General features: G+C 45.5%; 1 protein-coding gene and 1 pseudogene across 1 annotated transcript in view; one reads left to right on the plus strand and one right to left on the minus strand.

Annotated features, from left to right (window-relative positions):
• Positions 1-15,726, minus strand: part of LOC147092642 (NACHT, LRR and PYD domains-containing protein 3-like) — a 901,415-nt gene that overhangs the window by 89,061 nt on the left and 796,628 nt on the right. The gene's annotated exons all lie outside the window — the stretch shown is intronic.
• The window catches only part of LOC147092643 (NACHT, LRR and PYD domains-containing protein 3-like), a 38,123-nt pseudogene continuing 35,017 nt past the window's right edge, over positions 12,621-15,726 (plus strand).

Below are 15,726 nucleotides of genomic sequence, written 5' to 3' on the forward strand. Positions count from 1 at the left end.
GGAAACACTCAGCGGGTCAGGCAGCGTTTGTGGGGAGAGGAAGGTGGGGTTAATGTTGCAGATCCTGAACCTGTTCTCAGGAAAGGGCATTGACCTGAACCGTTAACCCCACCGTCCCCTCCCCACAGACACTGCCTGACCCACTGAGTATTTCCAGCATTTTCAGCTTTTATGTTATAATTCCAGCATCTCCAGTATTTTGCTGTGAGTAATATTAGAAGTTGGTTTTGATATTAGAAGAGATGTAAGTTTCCTCCCTTGTACAATGTCCGTTATATTCAGGGTAAGACTGTCCAGAGTGCAATAAATTCCTGTCCCCACTCTGCCCCCTGCCTCCCCCTCTCTTTTCTCTACCTCTGCCTACGCCACACTGACCCAACCCCTGTGCCCACTAGACGCCCAACCCATCGGCCTGTGAGAGTGACCCGTCTTTCCATTGTAAGTGTTTCCCAGACCGTGCACCCTGCTGATGTGTGGAGATGCTTGAAAAGTTGTGTCAGCGGGAGGGATTCTCAGGGGTGAGCAGCACCTGTGGGACAGGGAGAAAGGTAACATTAGACATTGCCTTCGGTCCTCGCCACGAGCTGTGTTCCCGAGGCATCGACTCCATCCCTCTCCCTGCCCACTGTCTGAGGCTGAATCAGAGCATTCGCCACCTTGCTGTCGTATTTGGCCGTAGGATGAGAGTCTGACCACATATCCACTCCATAGCCAACACCGTCTACTTCCAGCTCCATAACAGCGCCAGTCTCTGACCCTGCCTCAGCTCATCTGTTGCTGATACCCTCATCCATTCCTTTGTTACCTCTAGACTGGACTGTTCCAAGGCTCTCCTGGCCGGCCTCCTCCTTCCACTCTCCATAAACTTGAACTCATCCAAAACTCTGCTCCATGTATTCTAACTCTCAACAAGTCCCGTTCACCCATCATCCCTGTGCTCGCTGACCTGTATTGGCTCCGGGTTTGGCGTTAGACTGATTTTATAATTGTCATCCTTGTTTTAAAAGCTCTCCATGGCCTTGCCCCTTCCCATGTTTGTAATCTCTTCCAACTCTACATCCCTCCGAAATCCCTGCGCTCCTCCAATTCTGACCTGTGGCACATCTCCGATTTTCTTCTCTCCACCATTGGCGGCCGTGCCTTTAGCTGCAGAGGCCCTAAGCTCTGGAATTGCCTCTTTAAACGTCTCTACCTCTCTCTGCTCCTTTAAGACGCTCCTTAAAACCTACTTCTTTGTCCAAATGTAGAATAAGAGCGGTGGCAGCAGGCTCATGTGGACCATAAACACCGGCACAGATCACTTGGGCTGAATAGCCTGTTTCTCTGCTGTTAATTCTGTGTAAAACAGGAAGTGACGATACCACATTTTCTGAGACAGTTTGGTACAAAGCGAGCTTTGGTCTTCTTCTGTAGCCTGCAACAAGCAAACCCCTCCGGTGGAACTGGGAGATTCCAGTTGCCCAGCCAGAGCGCGTGGAATATTCTGTAAAAGTGAAATGAGTTTAACTGTTCCTGTAACATTCAATGAGACTTGCGTATTTCAGGGGAAAGGGTTTGATCAGGGATTCGCCCAGTTTGACATGTGGGTGAAGAGTTCGACATGTGTATCTCCATCTCCAGCCTGCCTTTCCTCAATGTTTTGTCACCTCCCGAATCTCTGCCCATCTTTTTCACAGCTTCATCTCTGAATCTCTCCAATTGTGTTTCCACCCCTGCCACAGCCCTGAAATGGCAATAACCAATGTCCCAATCGACACATTCCAAGACTGTGACCATAGTAAACTATCACTCCTCATTCTTCTCGACCTCTGCAGTCTTTGACACGGTCGAGCACAACATCCTCCAATGCCTCTCGTCCGTTGTCCAGCTCAGTGGGACTGTCCTCGCTTGTTTCCACTTTTACCCATCCAGTCGTACCCAGAGAAACTCCATCAACAGCTTCTCTTCCCTCTCCTGCTCTGTTAGTTCTGGAGTCCCCCGTTGATCTCCCCTCGCCCCCTCCAATTTCTCACCTACATGCTGCCCTTTGGAGACATTATCCGAATACAAGTGTTCAGCTTTCACATGTACCCTGACAACACTCTGCTCGACCTCTCCACGACCTCTCTCGAACCCTCCACTGCCTTTGCTTTCTCACGCTGCTTGAACAAAATCCATCTGAGATGAGCTACACATTCCTCCAATTAAACATTGGGAAGACCAAAGACATGGTCTTCGGCAGCTGCCAGGAATTCTGTTCCCTCTGCAATGATTCCCTCCCCGTCCCAATCAGTGTCTCAGATTTAAGCATACTGTTCGCAACTGCAGCATTCTATCTGACGCCGAGCTGAGCTTCCGACCCAATATTCTCTCCAGCTCAAAGACCGCCAACTTCCACCTCCGTAACATCAGCCATTTTCGTCCCTGCTTCAACCAATCTGCTGCTGAAACCCACATCCATACTTTTATCACCTGGAGACTCGAATTTCCCAGTGCTCTCCGGGTCGGCATTGATCCTTTCACCCTCCGTAAATTTAAATGCATCAGAAACCCTGCTCAGCGATCACCCCTGTGCTTGTGAACCGACATTGTCTCCCGGTCCCCCAGCACCTCCAAATTAAAACTCTCATCCTTGATTAAACCCCTTCATGGTCTTGTCCCTTCCAGTCTCTGTAACGTCCTCCGGTCCTACACTCCCCCACCTCCTAGATCTCTCTGTTCCTCCGATTCTGGTCTCTTGTGCACTTCACCCTCTTCCAATCCCAACGGTGGTGGCCGTGCCTTCAGCTGTCTCAGCTCTGAAATTCTGCACCTAAACCTCTCTGCCTCCCTCTCCTCCTGTAAGAGCAGCCTAAAACTCACTTCTTTAAGTACATAAGAAGTAAGAGCAGGAGGAGGCCATTTGACCCTTGGAGCCTGCTCTGCCATTCAATAAGATCGCGGCTGATCTGTTACCTCATCTCCACTTTCCTACACTATCCCCATATCCCTTGATTCCCTTAATATTCAAAAGTTTATCGATCTCTGTCTTGAATATACTCAACGACTGAGCCTCCTCTACCCTCTGTGAAGAAATTTCTCCTCATCTCAGTCCTAAATGGCTGACCCCTTATTCTGAGACTGTGACCCCTGGTTCTTTTCTCCCCAGCCAGGGGTAACATTCTCCCTGCATCTACCCAGTCAAGCCTTGTAAGAATTGTGTATCTTTCAATGAGATCACCTCTCATTCTTCTAAACTCTAGAGAATATAGGCCCAGTCTACTCAATCTCTCCTCATTCGACAATTTCCCTCATCCCATGAACCAGTCTGGTGAACCTTCATTGTACTCCTTTTAAGGGAGGAAGAAGCAGAGGCTCTGACAATCATTTTCTAATCCTCTGTGGCCACAGGTATGGTGCCAGAGGAGTGGAGAACCACTAGCGTGGAACCGTTGTTTAAAAAGGGATAGACTGTGTAATTACAGGCCAGTCAGCCTAACCTCGGTAGTGGGAAAATGATTGGAAAATGTTCTGAGCAACAGGATATATCTTCATTTAGAAAGACACGGATTAATCAAGGGCTGTCAGCATGGATTTGTTAAGGGGAAGTCATGTCTGACTAACTTGATTGAATTATTTGAGGAGGTAACAAGGAGGGTCGATGAGGGTAGCGCGTTTCATGTAATGTATATGGATTTTAGCAAGGCTTTTGATAAGGTCCCACATGGCAGACTGGTCACGAAAGTAAAAGCTCAGAAGTATGAAGCAAAAATGCTATGGCCAATGGTTGTTTTTGTGACTGGAAGGCTGCTTCCACTGGGGTTCTGCAGGGCTCAGTACTAGGTCCCTTGCTTTTTGTGATATATATCAATGATTTGGACTTGTATATAGTGGGTATGATTAAGAAGTTTGCAGATGATACAAAAATTGGCAGTGCGGTGGATAATGTAGAAGAAAGCTTTAGACTGCAGGAAGATATCAATGGGCTGGTCAGGTGGGCAGAACAGTGGCAACTGGAATTCTGGAGAAGTGCGAGGTAAAGCATTTGGGGAGGGCTAACAAGGCAAGAGAATGCACAATAAATGGTAGGACACGTAAGTGCATGTCCACAGATCCCTAAAGGTAGCAGGACAGGTAGATAAGGTGGTAAGAAAGCATATGCCTTTATTAGCCAAGGCATAGAATATAAGAGCAGGGAGGTGAAGCTTGATCTGTATAAAACATTAGTTAGGCCTCAGCTAGAGTACTGCGTGCAGTTCTGGTCAGCACATTGCAGGAAAGATGTGATTGCGCTAGTGAGGGTACAGAGGAGATTTACGAGGATGTTTCCTGGACTGGAGAATTTTAGCTATGTGGAAAGATTGGCGAGGCATGGGTTGTTTTCTTTGAGGGGCCTAGATAGAGTGATAGAAAGGAACAATTTCCCTTAGCAGAAGGGTCATTAACCAGGGGGTGTAGATTTAAAGTAATTGGTCGGAAGTTTAGAGGGGATTTGAGGAGAATTCTTTTCACGCAGAGGACAGTGGGGGTCTGGAACTCACTGCCTGAAATGGTGGTAGAGGCAGAGACCCTCAGCACATTTTTAAAAGTACTTGGATTATGCACTTGAAGTGCAGTAACCTACAAGACTACGGAGCAAGTGCGGGAAAGTGGGATTAGGATGGATAGCTCTTTGTCGGCCGGCACGGACAAGATGGGCCGAATGGCCTCCTTCTGTGCTCTAAATTTCTATGATTCTATGGCAAGTATATCCTTCCTTGGGTAAGGAGACCCAAATGGTACACAATACTCCTGCTGTAGTCTCACCAGGGCCCTATATATTTGCAGTAGGATGTCTTTACTCTTATAATCAAATCCTCTTGTGATAAAGGCCAACATACTAATTGCTTGCTGTACCTGCATGTTAACTTTCAGTGATTTGTGTACAAGAACACACAGGTCCCTCTGAACACCAACATTTCCCAATCTCTCAACATTTAAAAATACTTTGCTTTTCTATTATTCCTACCAAAGTGGATAAGTTTTCATTTCTCCAAGTTATATTCCATTTGCCATGTTCTTGCCCACTCACTTAGTCTGTCTATGTCACCTTCAAGCCTCCTTGCATCCTCCTCACAACTTAGTAAGTTGAACTTACAATCCCACCCAGCTTTGTATCATCAGCAAACTTGGATATATTACTTTTGGTCGACTCATCCAAATCATTGATGTAGATTCTGAATAGCTGAGGCCCTAGCACTGATCCTTGTGGTACCCCACTAGTTACAGCCTGCCAATCAGAAAATGACCCGTTTGTTCCTACTCTCTGTTTTCTGTCAGTTAACCAATCCTCAATCCATGCTGGTATATCACGCCCAATCCCAAGAGCCCTAATTTTGTTTAATAACCTCTTATGTGGTACCTTATTGAATGCCTTCTGAAAATCCAAATACCCCACATCCACTGGTTCCCCCTTATCTATTGTTAGTTACAACCTCAAAGCACTCTAAGATTTGTAAAACACAAATTCCGTTTCAGAAATCCGTGTTGACTCTGCCAAATCCTATTATTATTTTCTAAGTGCTCTGTTGCCACGTCCTAAATAATAAATTCTAGCATTTTCCCTGCTACTGATGTCAGGTTAACTGGTCTGTAATTCCCCGTTTTCTCTCTCCCTCCTTAAATCATGGGGTTACATTGGCTACCTTCCAATCCGCGGGAACAGTTCTAGAATCTGGAATTTTGGAAAATGACAACCAATGCACCTACTATCTCTATAGACACCTCTTTCAAAACCCTAGGATATAGACCATCAGGTCCAGGGGATTTATCGGCTTTCAGTCCCATTAATTTCTCCAGTACTATTTTTTTACTATTACTAACTTTTTTCAGTTCCTCATTCTCGCTAGACCCTTGGTTCTCCACTATTTCCAGGAATTTTTGTATCTCTTGCCTCAAAACTTGAATCTGTGTCCCCTTGTCCTTGTACCATCCATTAGTGGGAACAGCCTTTCCCCGCCTAGCCTATCCAAACCCATTATAATCTTGTACACCTTTATCACATCACTCCTCAACCTCCTTTGCTCTAATGAAAACAAATCCAGCTTCTCCAACCTGACCTTGTAGCTAATATATTACCCTCAACCCCATGAGCCCTTATCTTACGAAGCAAACTTATATGTGGCACCTTATCAAATGCCTTTTGCAATCCAAATATATTACACCCATCGGTTCCCCTTTATCTACCCAGCTAGTTGCATTCTCAAAAATCACTAAAGTTGTGTAAGCATGATTTCCCCTTCATAAAACCATGTTGACTCTGCCTGATCATATTATGATGTTCTAAGTGCCCTCTTGCCCCTCCCTTGGATTCCAGCATTTTCCTGACGTCGGGCTCACTGGCCTGTATTTCCCTGCTTTCTCTCTTCCCCCTTTCTTGAATAGCGAGGTTACATTTTTTACCTTCCAATCTGTTGGGACTGTTCCAGAATCTAGGGAATTTTGGAAGATCGCAACCAATGCATCCACTATCTCTGCAGACACCTCTTTTAGAACCCTAGGATGTAGGCCGTCAGGCCAGGGGTTTGTCTGCTTTTAGTCCCATTAGTTTATCAAGTACGTTTTTTCTCGACTGTTATTAATAACTTAATTATTCTCATCAGCCCCTTGGTTCCCGCTATTTTTAGTATGCTATTTGTGTCTTCTACTGTGAAGACAGATACAAAATATTTGTTTGAAATCTCTGCCATTTCCTTATTTCCCATTATAATTTCTCCTGTCTCAACCTATAAGCGACCAATGCTTACCTTTGCTAATCTCTTCATGTTTACATACTTTTAGAAGCTCCTGCAATTTTTTTAACGTTTCTTGCTGGTATACTCTCATTCTATTTTCTCCCTTTTTAACAATTTTTGGCCATCCTTTGCTGGTTAACAGAAGTAAACTTCCAAATGCATTCTCACACGCTAAAGGTCTGCTTCTGTAAATAGCATTCAAGTACATTTATCGTTTATTGCATGCTTAGGAACTATGGGGGAGAAATTCGTTTGGTTGCGCAACCGATTAATGCCTAAAGAGGCCGAGAAGTGGGGCGTTAGCCAACTTCTGGGCAGGCGCAATGCGCCTAGCGCCTCGCCCCATATTGAGCATTCATTTAGCACTGGTGCTAAATCTTAGCATCCGCTCCTGGGCGCAGGCTGATTATGATGTCATTTGAGTGTGCAACGCCTTATGGGCGCCCCGGGCTGGAAATTCAGTGGCGCCTCCCTCCGTGGCGCCTGGCACTAATAGTGACAGCTTACCTGGGTCTTACCAAGTCAATCTCTGGCTGGAGGAGCGTTATTTAAAGGGGACTGGTGTGGTTTAAAAGCGGCAGCCATTTTTGGATCACAACTTCGAGAGCTACAAAGAGTTGCTGAGCTGCACACTGAGAGCCATTTGACCACTGAGCCAGTGCAGGCAGACGATCTTCAGCCTTCCGACCATCACCGTGCTGTTGGTGAGCCTTGACAACGGGGAACCTTCCTGTGGGCACTTATTATGGGGCCTGCATTGGAGGGGAACGTCCTGCTGCTGAATCATCTGGAAAGGGCACTGAGACGCGGGGCTGGGCGTGGCCAGATGGAGGAGGGCTAACAGACGTCGCCACAGCATACCTTACACTGGCAGGGTTATCCGACAGCAGTTTTCCTACATGAACATGGCGGAGGAGCAGTGTGTCAGAAGGCTGCGATTTAGAAAGGAGCTGGTGACTGAGCTGTGCCAGCTGCTTCAGCCAGATCTGCAGCCTCAGATAAGGTGCAGGACATCTCTGTCGGCAGCTGAGAAGATGGCTGCTGGCCTGAACTTCTACGCGAGCGGCTCCTCTCAGGCTGCGTGTCAGAGGCTGATCAGAAGTAGCTTCTAGGCCCCTCTCACGGAATGCTTGCTGCCATTCCAAGAACAGGAATGGAACCGGTCTGATACCCTCAAGCTTGTGAAGGGCAAAATGCATGTAAATAGCAGGCATGGCCATTGTAAATGAAGAAAGTGTTTTATTACACAAAATGTGGTTCCTTCAAATATGAGAAAGCTATGGCAACAGAAAGCAAAACTAATACACTGACACATAACTGGCTCTCACACCCGGGAGACTGTCCAAAACGTAAATAACATTCCGACCATCTTCCTTGGCCTTGATTCCACTGCGCCAACCAAAGCATCCAATGCCCCATCAGTGAGGTGTTCCGCCCTCTGCCTCACCATTTCCATGTCTTGCTAGGCTGGTGCGCCACAGATAGGCTCCCACCGCTTTGAAGGCCTACAAGGCATTGAGTGTGTCTGGTGTTGCCAATTGACCTGCCCCTTTAAGAGCTGGCCGGCGCCAGTGTGTCTCAGGGAAAGTGATTATTGTCAGCACCCTCGCTGCGCCCCGCCGCCGTGAAATTGGGTTGCGCCGCCGGGTTAGCGCCTTAAGAGTAGCGTGCAGTGCCTGATTTAGCGCCGCAATCACCTTTAGGGGCGCTGCAACCCAATATCGCGCTAGGTGGCGCTAAACTTTGCGCATCGCCAGGACTAGCGCCTCAAACGTGGCTATACCGAATTTCTAGGCCTAAGTGTCAGAGGTCGATACCATCAGAAACTTGGAATGATACAGCACAGAATGAGGCCATTCGGCACAACGTGCCTGTACCCGCTCTTTGAAAGAGTAATCCAATGTGTCCCACACCCCTGCTCTCTCCCCAGAGCACTGCGAATGTTCTCCCCTTCGTGTATTTAACTAATTCAGTATTAAAAGTTACTATTGGCTCTGCTCCCACCACTCTTTCAGACAGTGCATTCCAGATCATAATAACTCGATGCCTAAAAACAATCTCCTCATCTCACCTCTGGCTCTTTTATCAATTACATTAAGTCTGTGTCCTCTGTTTACCGACCCTTCTGTCAGTTGCTCCTTATTTACTCTATGGAAACACCTTCATGATTATTGACACCTCTATTAAATCTCCCATTAACATTTTCTGCTCTAAACAGAACAATTCCAGCTCCTCTAGTGTCTCCAAGTAGCTGAAGTCCTTCATCTGTTACCATTCTATTAAATTTCCTCTCCACCTTCTCCGAGGCCTTGAAAGATTTCCTAAAGTGCGGTGCCCAGAATTGGACACAATGCTCTAGCTGAGGCTTAACCAATGGTTGAGTTCAATTTTGTTGCATTTGTACTCTTATGGGTAAAACTATGGCAGCTGGAGTTCAATGTGGGAAAGTGTGAGGTGATTCACTTGGGGCCTAAAAAGAGATCAGAGTATTTTCTAAATAGTGAGCAGCTAGGAGCCGTGGATGAGCAGAGAGAATTAGGGCTCCAAGTATAGAAATTACTAGAAGCTGGTGGATAGATTAAAAGGCTAATGAAATGTTAGGCTTTATCTTAGGAGGACTGGAATGCAAAAGTAATGCCACAGCTGTACAGAGCTCTGGTCTGAACCGATTCCGAGTATTGTGCTAAGTTCTGGGCACCGCACCTCAGGAAGGATATCTTGGCTTTGCAGCTCAGAGTTAAAAGAGTCAAATTATGAGGACTGATTACATAGACGAAGCATGTATTCCCTTGAATATAAAGTGTTAAGTGGTGATCCAATTGAGGTATTGAAGATGATCAAAGGAATTGCTGTGATAGAGTTAAACTATTTCCCTTGGTGGAGTAATCCGGAAAAAGGGGGCATAACCTTAGCCGCAGAGCTCGGCCGTTCAGGGGTGATGTTAGAAAGCACTTCTTCAGACACAGTGTAGTGGAAATCTGGAGCACTCGCCCTCAAAAAGCTGTTGAGGCTCGGAAAATTGAAAATGACAAAACCGTTATTGATAGATTTTTGTTAGGCAATGGTATTTAGGGTTACGGAACCAAGGCGGGTAGATGGAGTTAAGATACAGCTCAGCCATGATCGAATTGAATGGAGGAACAAGCTCGAGCAAATGAGTGGCCTACTCTTGTTCGTATATTCCTATGCCCCTATAAAACCAATGCTCCCATAAACCTTTCTAAAAGCCTTATAGTCCTGTCCTGGCACCGTCAAATATTTCTAAATGTATACCACAAGTTTTTCTGTTCCTGCAACACCTTTAAATTGTACCAGTAGGCTTAAATTACATCGCCTCATTCTTCCTTCCAAAATGAAGCACTTCACACTTCTCTGCATTAAATTTCACCTGCCATGTGTCTGCCCATTTCACCAGACTGTCTATTTCCTCCTGAAGTCTTCTGTTATCCTCATCACAGTTTATGACTTTTCGGTCTCATCTCATCTACAAACCTTTAAATTATGCCCTGTATACCCAGGTCCAGGTCACTAATATATATCAGAAAGAGCAGTGCTCCTCATACCGACCCCTGGGGAAACCATTGTATACTTCCCTCCAGTGTGAAAAATATCGGTTCACAATGTCTTAATCTAAATCTACACTCTCGGGAGCCGCAAGCCTACATTGCGTTGTACTGCACTTGTGCACTAACAATGACAATAAATGTTGATTTGATTTGATTTGTCTGTTTTCTGTCCTGTCGCCAATCTAGTATCCATGCTGCCAGTACTCCTTTAATATCATTGGCTTCAATTTTGTTAACCAGACTATTATGAGGTACTTTATCAAATGCCTTCAGAAAGTCCATATACAGAACATCATTTGTACCACCTCCATCAACCCTCTCCTATTTCATCACTTAACTCATTCAAGTCAGACAGATTTAATTTGCCTTTTAAAAAAAGTCAATTTTGGCTGTCGCTAATTAACCCATGTTCTTCCAAGTGACAATGAATTTTGATTCGGATATTTGTCCCTAGAAGCTTCCGCAACACCGATGTTAAGCTGAGTCGTAGTTATTTGGTTTATCACTCTCTCCTTTGAACAGTGAAGTGGCGTTTGCAACCCTCCAGTCCTCTGGCACCTTTCTCATATCCAAGGATTGGAAGATTGTGGCAAAGTGGGTGACATTTCTACATTAAGCCCTGCCAACCGATTTAGTAGGTTTTCCTAATCTATTTATATCCTCTCCCATTTCTCAACCACCTCCTCATTTACTGTACGATTGGCAGCATCCACTTCTTTAGTGAATACGGAGGCAAAGTGTTAATTTAGTACCTCAGCCATGTCCTCTGCTTCCACAGGATGATTGCCTTTTTGGTCCCAAATCGGCCCCACATTTCCTTGGACTGTTCTTTCTCGCTTTATATGTTTATAAAAGGCGTTAGTGTTCCCTATTATGTTACCAATAATCATTTCTCATACAATCTCCTTGCCCCTCTGTTTATGCTGTTGTGTGTTTATTTCCTTGTTGCAGCGTTAGTGAAACAGCAAAGTACTGAATTTTACAAATTCTCAAACGGGTTATAAATTAACTGAATCACTTTTACATTTCCACAGTGGGGAAAGGAAAGGACGCTGATTGATAGTTTCAATGGATGCACGTGTGCGGGCACACACACAAATGGAGAATTTTGATTGTAAAACAGCAATCAAATCTACCACTTGTATATTCATGGTGTTTTCTGAGATCCCAGAGCTAACAGCTGTTGTACTGATTGGGGAGGAGGGAGTTGATATTGGGCCATAAATTCCGTTCCCTACGGGTGAGTACGCGTTGTGTACTCACCTGTAGGGCCAACGGAAATGCCAGTTTTACACATGCGCTGGAAACCGGAACTTCCGTTTTTCAATGAAAGTGTTTCACAGGTCAAAAGCCTGCGCCGATAGGCAGCGCGTATGGCTGCAACTTCCGTTTTTTTCAGCAGTTGCTTCATTCCAGGTAAGTCTGAAACAGCTGCGCCTGGAAAAGCAGGAGCAAGGCCGCCTGCTTTTAACAAGGTAAGAGGTGAAGAAAGTAAAAGATTTTTTTCCCCACTGATTTATCATTTTAAAATACTTTAAAGAAAGGTAAGTTTAATTTTAGCCCCGCTAAAAATTTTAATTATTGTTTTCAAAAATTTAAATTTTTGTTTAAAATAGTTATTTTATGTAATTTATAGTTATTTAAAAAATGTGATTAAAAAAAAAATTATTTGACGTTTTAGTTAGGTTTTGGGGCCGATCTCTATTCATAGATTTGACAGGTCTTCCTGTCAAATCTATGAATAGAGATTCCCTGCTCCGATTGGCTCTCCATGGCCCACATGAACCCAGGGGACGCTTTGAACTAACTGCACCCCTGGGATACGCGAGCACTGCACACCGGCAGCTGCAGGAGGCCCAGGATCGGAATCCCACATGGGCCCACAGCACAACGGCAGGCGCGCTAGGTAAGTGCAGGTCGGGGGCTTGAAGTTTTACTTATGTTTTGGGGCTGATCTCTATTCACAGATTTGACAGGTCTTCCTGTCAAATCTATGAATGGAGATTCCCTGCTCTGATTGACTCCCCATGGCCCACATGATCCCAGGGATGCTGCGAACTAGCTCCGCCCCTGGGATACGTGGGCCCTGCACACCGGCAGTTTGAGGAGGCACATTAACGGAATTCTGCGCCTCCCTGGAGCACTCCGGTCCAGGCGCAGATTTTTCAGGATCGCAGCCCTCCGCCCGCTGCGAACGCAATTTATCGGCCATCATGTTTAAAAAGGTAATGTTCTCCTTCTCATTTCAATTTTTCCGTCTAACCCTCCTATTAATATTATATTTGTTACAGAGCATCAGAACCTGGAAACGCCTGTCACCACCATGACTGAATGCCCAAACAGGGGAGACGATCCAACATCTTCAAAAAGAATGAGAATGGACACAGGTCGGTTCACAAAATACTTTAAAATACAATTTCTGTCTGAACGAAAGGTCCGGATCTTGTGCATGAATCTGCAGCTCACACAGGAAGAGGGAACAGGGCAGGGACTGAGTACAAAGAGGGAAGTGAGTCACCATCGAGAGGGACACCGCAGTCACAGGTGGAGGGAGCCCCTGAGCACTGGAAATGTCCAATAGATACCTGCTTTTGGGGACTGTAACGTGGATAGAGACATTGACTCAGAGGAGGGTCTTCCTGAGCAACAGTGTGGTACCAGGGGGCAGGAGGCCACCCCGAGTGGGGTGGAGCTGAGAGGCAGGTGGGGCACAGGAATAGGACAGCGATACTGGTGGGAGATTCTACCGTCAGGGGAATAAACACGCTCTTCTTCAGCCCTGAGCAGGTGCCGAATGGCTAGATGCATCCAAGGTAGCAGAGGGAATAACATCCTGGAACAGGTGGGACCAACTCTGGGAAGGAAAGGAGAGCAGAGAATAGCCATGGTCGGAACCAGTAACATGGTCATAAATACGTTTATAGAGGGATTATTAACACTTAGGCACTAAACTAAGAAACGAGGCCTCAAGCTGTTGAGCTCCGGATTGTTTTGCACTGGGCTGCTTCAGGAGGGAAATATGAGGCAGGTCAATGTGCGGCTGCAGGGCTGGGCAGGAGGGAAGGGTTCACTTTCTTGACGCACGAGGGTGAGTTCAGGGAGGAGGGAAGGGACGGCCGCCATCTGTACTGACAAGCAATAATGGTTTTACTGATAAGGTGAATGGAGCAGTGGGAGGGGATCAGGCGATGTGACTGGAGAGTGTGAAATCTCCGGTTCTGAGACTAGGGAGTGGAATTAATAAAAACGTTGCAGCTGAAACAGAAGATTTAACAAACAGTGAAATGTTATTGGCAAGGAATGGGAAGGAGGATTTGAAATAGTGAGAGATAAAGTCACTTGATTTAACAAAATATAATACACCGGGACGAGTCAACATTCCAAACGTTGGAGCTAATATTCAGTGTTGTGTATGTGAGTGTACAGATCATTCCAAACATTCAGAAGCATGAGAGATGTGATCTAGTATTTAAAAGACAGGGCCTGGGTTTTCACAGAATTCAGAGGGAAATGCTCTTGGTGATAACATATTGAGGGATGTGCAAACAATTTGTGGACGCCAGTATTAATAAAGCATTCTATGACAGCGCAAGAACAACAACAACAAACTTGCGTTTGTACAGCACCTTTAATGTTGTAAAAGGTAAAACGTCTCAATGTGCTTCATAGGAGTGCTGTCAATCAAAATTTGACACCGAGTCACAAGGAGATATTAGGACAGGTGAGCAAAAGCTTGCTCAAAGAGTTAAGGTTTAAGGAACGTCTGAAAGGAGGAGAGAGAGGCGGAGAGGTTTAGAACATAAGGGTGTTCCAGGGAGCAATGCTAAGATGGAATCCATATGTATGCAGTTCAGCAATAGGAAGGGAGACAGTACAATTCTCAGTGGGTTTTTTCAGGCCAGCAAGCAGTGGAGGGCAGATAGAGGGGGAACTGGGGAAACTAGTTGTGGAGGATGCAATTTTGGGGAGATACAAAATATTTCCTTTACTTTCTAAAATGATGGTTGAAGTGAAAATGTTGATGTACTAGAGGAGGATGTGGGTCCACAGTTAGAGATCACTGTAGAGGAGGATTTAGATCTGAGAAAAATAGCTGAGGTGGAGAAGTCACTGGGCTCAGAAATAATGCACCCCAGGCTGTTAAAGGAAGTCAGAGAGGAGATAGGATGGACTGAGCACAGCATTTCAACCCACGTTTAATATCAAAGATATACAGGTGGACTGAAGGAGCCGAAGTGATGATTCTGTTATAATGTGGAGAGAGGATCAATCTGGTAACCAGAGACTATTGTGTCAAAACTCCTCAAATCCGTTAATCCAGTTCGAATTCGTGAGCAGTTAGTGATAAAGCGGATGATGAGGGGAGGCTGGAATGAATTAGCTGTAGAAAAGTCGTATATGACAATTTTACGAACAATGACAGACAGGTGAAGACCCTTTGGACCAGCCAGACTTTCCCAGGCAATTGCAAAACGTTATCGATACTTTGTCGCCCTATCCCAAACAAAACCATGTGATGATCTGGTGGAAAAAAACACAGGTGAAAACACAGGCCAATTTGGGGGATTATAATATGGGAAATTCCTCTCCGACCCATCTAGGCGATTGAAAGTAGTCCAGCGGATCAATCTTACACTGTATTCCCGGAAGTTCCTTCCTGTTGTAAGAGGTGATGTCCGCACCAAACAGGAACAGGTTCAGCTCTCGCCTGAAGGAAATCAGCCAGTCAGCGTCCACTGCCAGAGAAGGTATCCTGTTCCAGAGGTCGACTGTTCTCTGGGGAAAGAACCTTCTCCTGACATCAAACTTTAATCTGGCCTTGCACAACTTAAAATTGTGACCCCTGACCCTCCCTAACCTAACCCTAACACTGTCAACTGGAACACAATCTATTCCCTTCATCATCTTATAAATCTCAATCAGATCACCACTAAGTCTTTGCTTCTCTAAAGTGTAGAGTCCAAACTCTTAGCCTATCTTGATAACTAAGTTGCTTTATACTGGGAATTAGTCTAATGTCCCTCCTCTGCAACAGTTTCAAAGCCTCAATATCACCCACCATGTGAGGAGACCAAAACTGGACACAATATTCCAAGTGAAGCCTTTACCAAGGTCTTGTACTAGGACAAAAGAGGTCCTCTTATACCCAATTACCCTATGAATGCACCCCAACACCCTCTTTGCTCTAGCTATCACTTCACAGCATTGCTCCTGTACCTTTAGAGATGTATGCACTAGAATGCCCAGATCTTCCTTTCTCCCCCTTCTTCAATGCTTCTCTATGAAGGGTGTATGAATGTTGAGCATTCGCCCTGCCCACAGGCGCAACGCTGCACTTATCCAAGATAAACATCATTTGCCAGTCATGAGGTCAATCTGCCAACACAATAAGATGCAGTTGTGTTGAGATGTGACTATACAGGGCAAAG

The sequence above is a fragment of the Somniosus microcephalus genome, unplaced genomic scaffold, assembly GCF_052327205.1.
Source record: "Somniosus microcephalus isolate GS21.2 unplaced genomic scaffold, FLI_Smic_1.0 unresolved_chr2, whole genome shotgun sequence".
Taxonomy (NCBI): domain Eukaryota; kingdom Metazoa; phylum Chordata; class Chondrichthyes; order Squaliformes; family Somniosidae; genus Somniosus; species Somniosus microcephalus.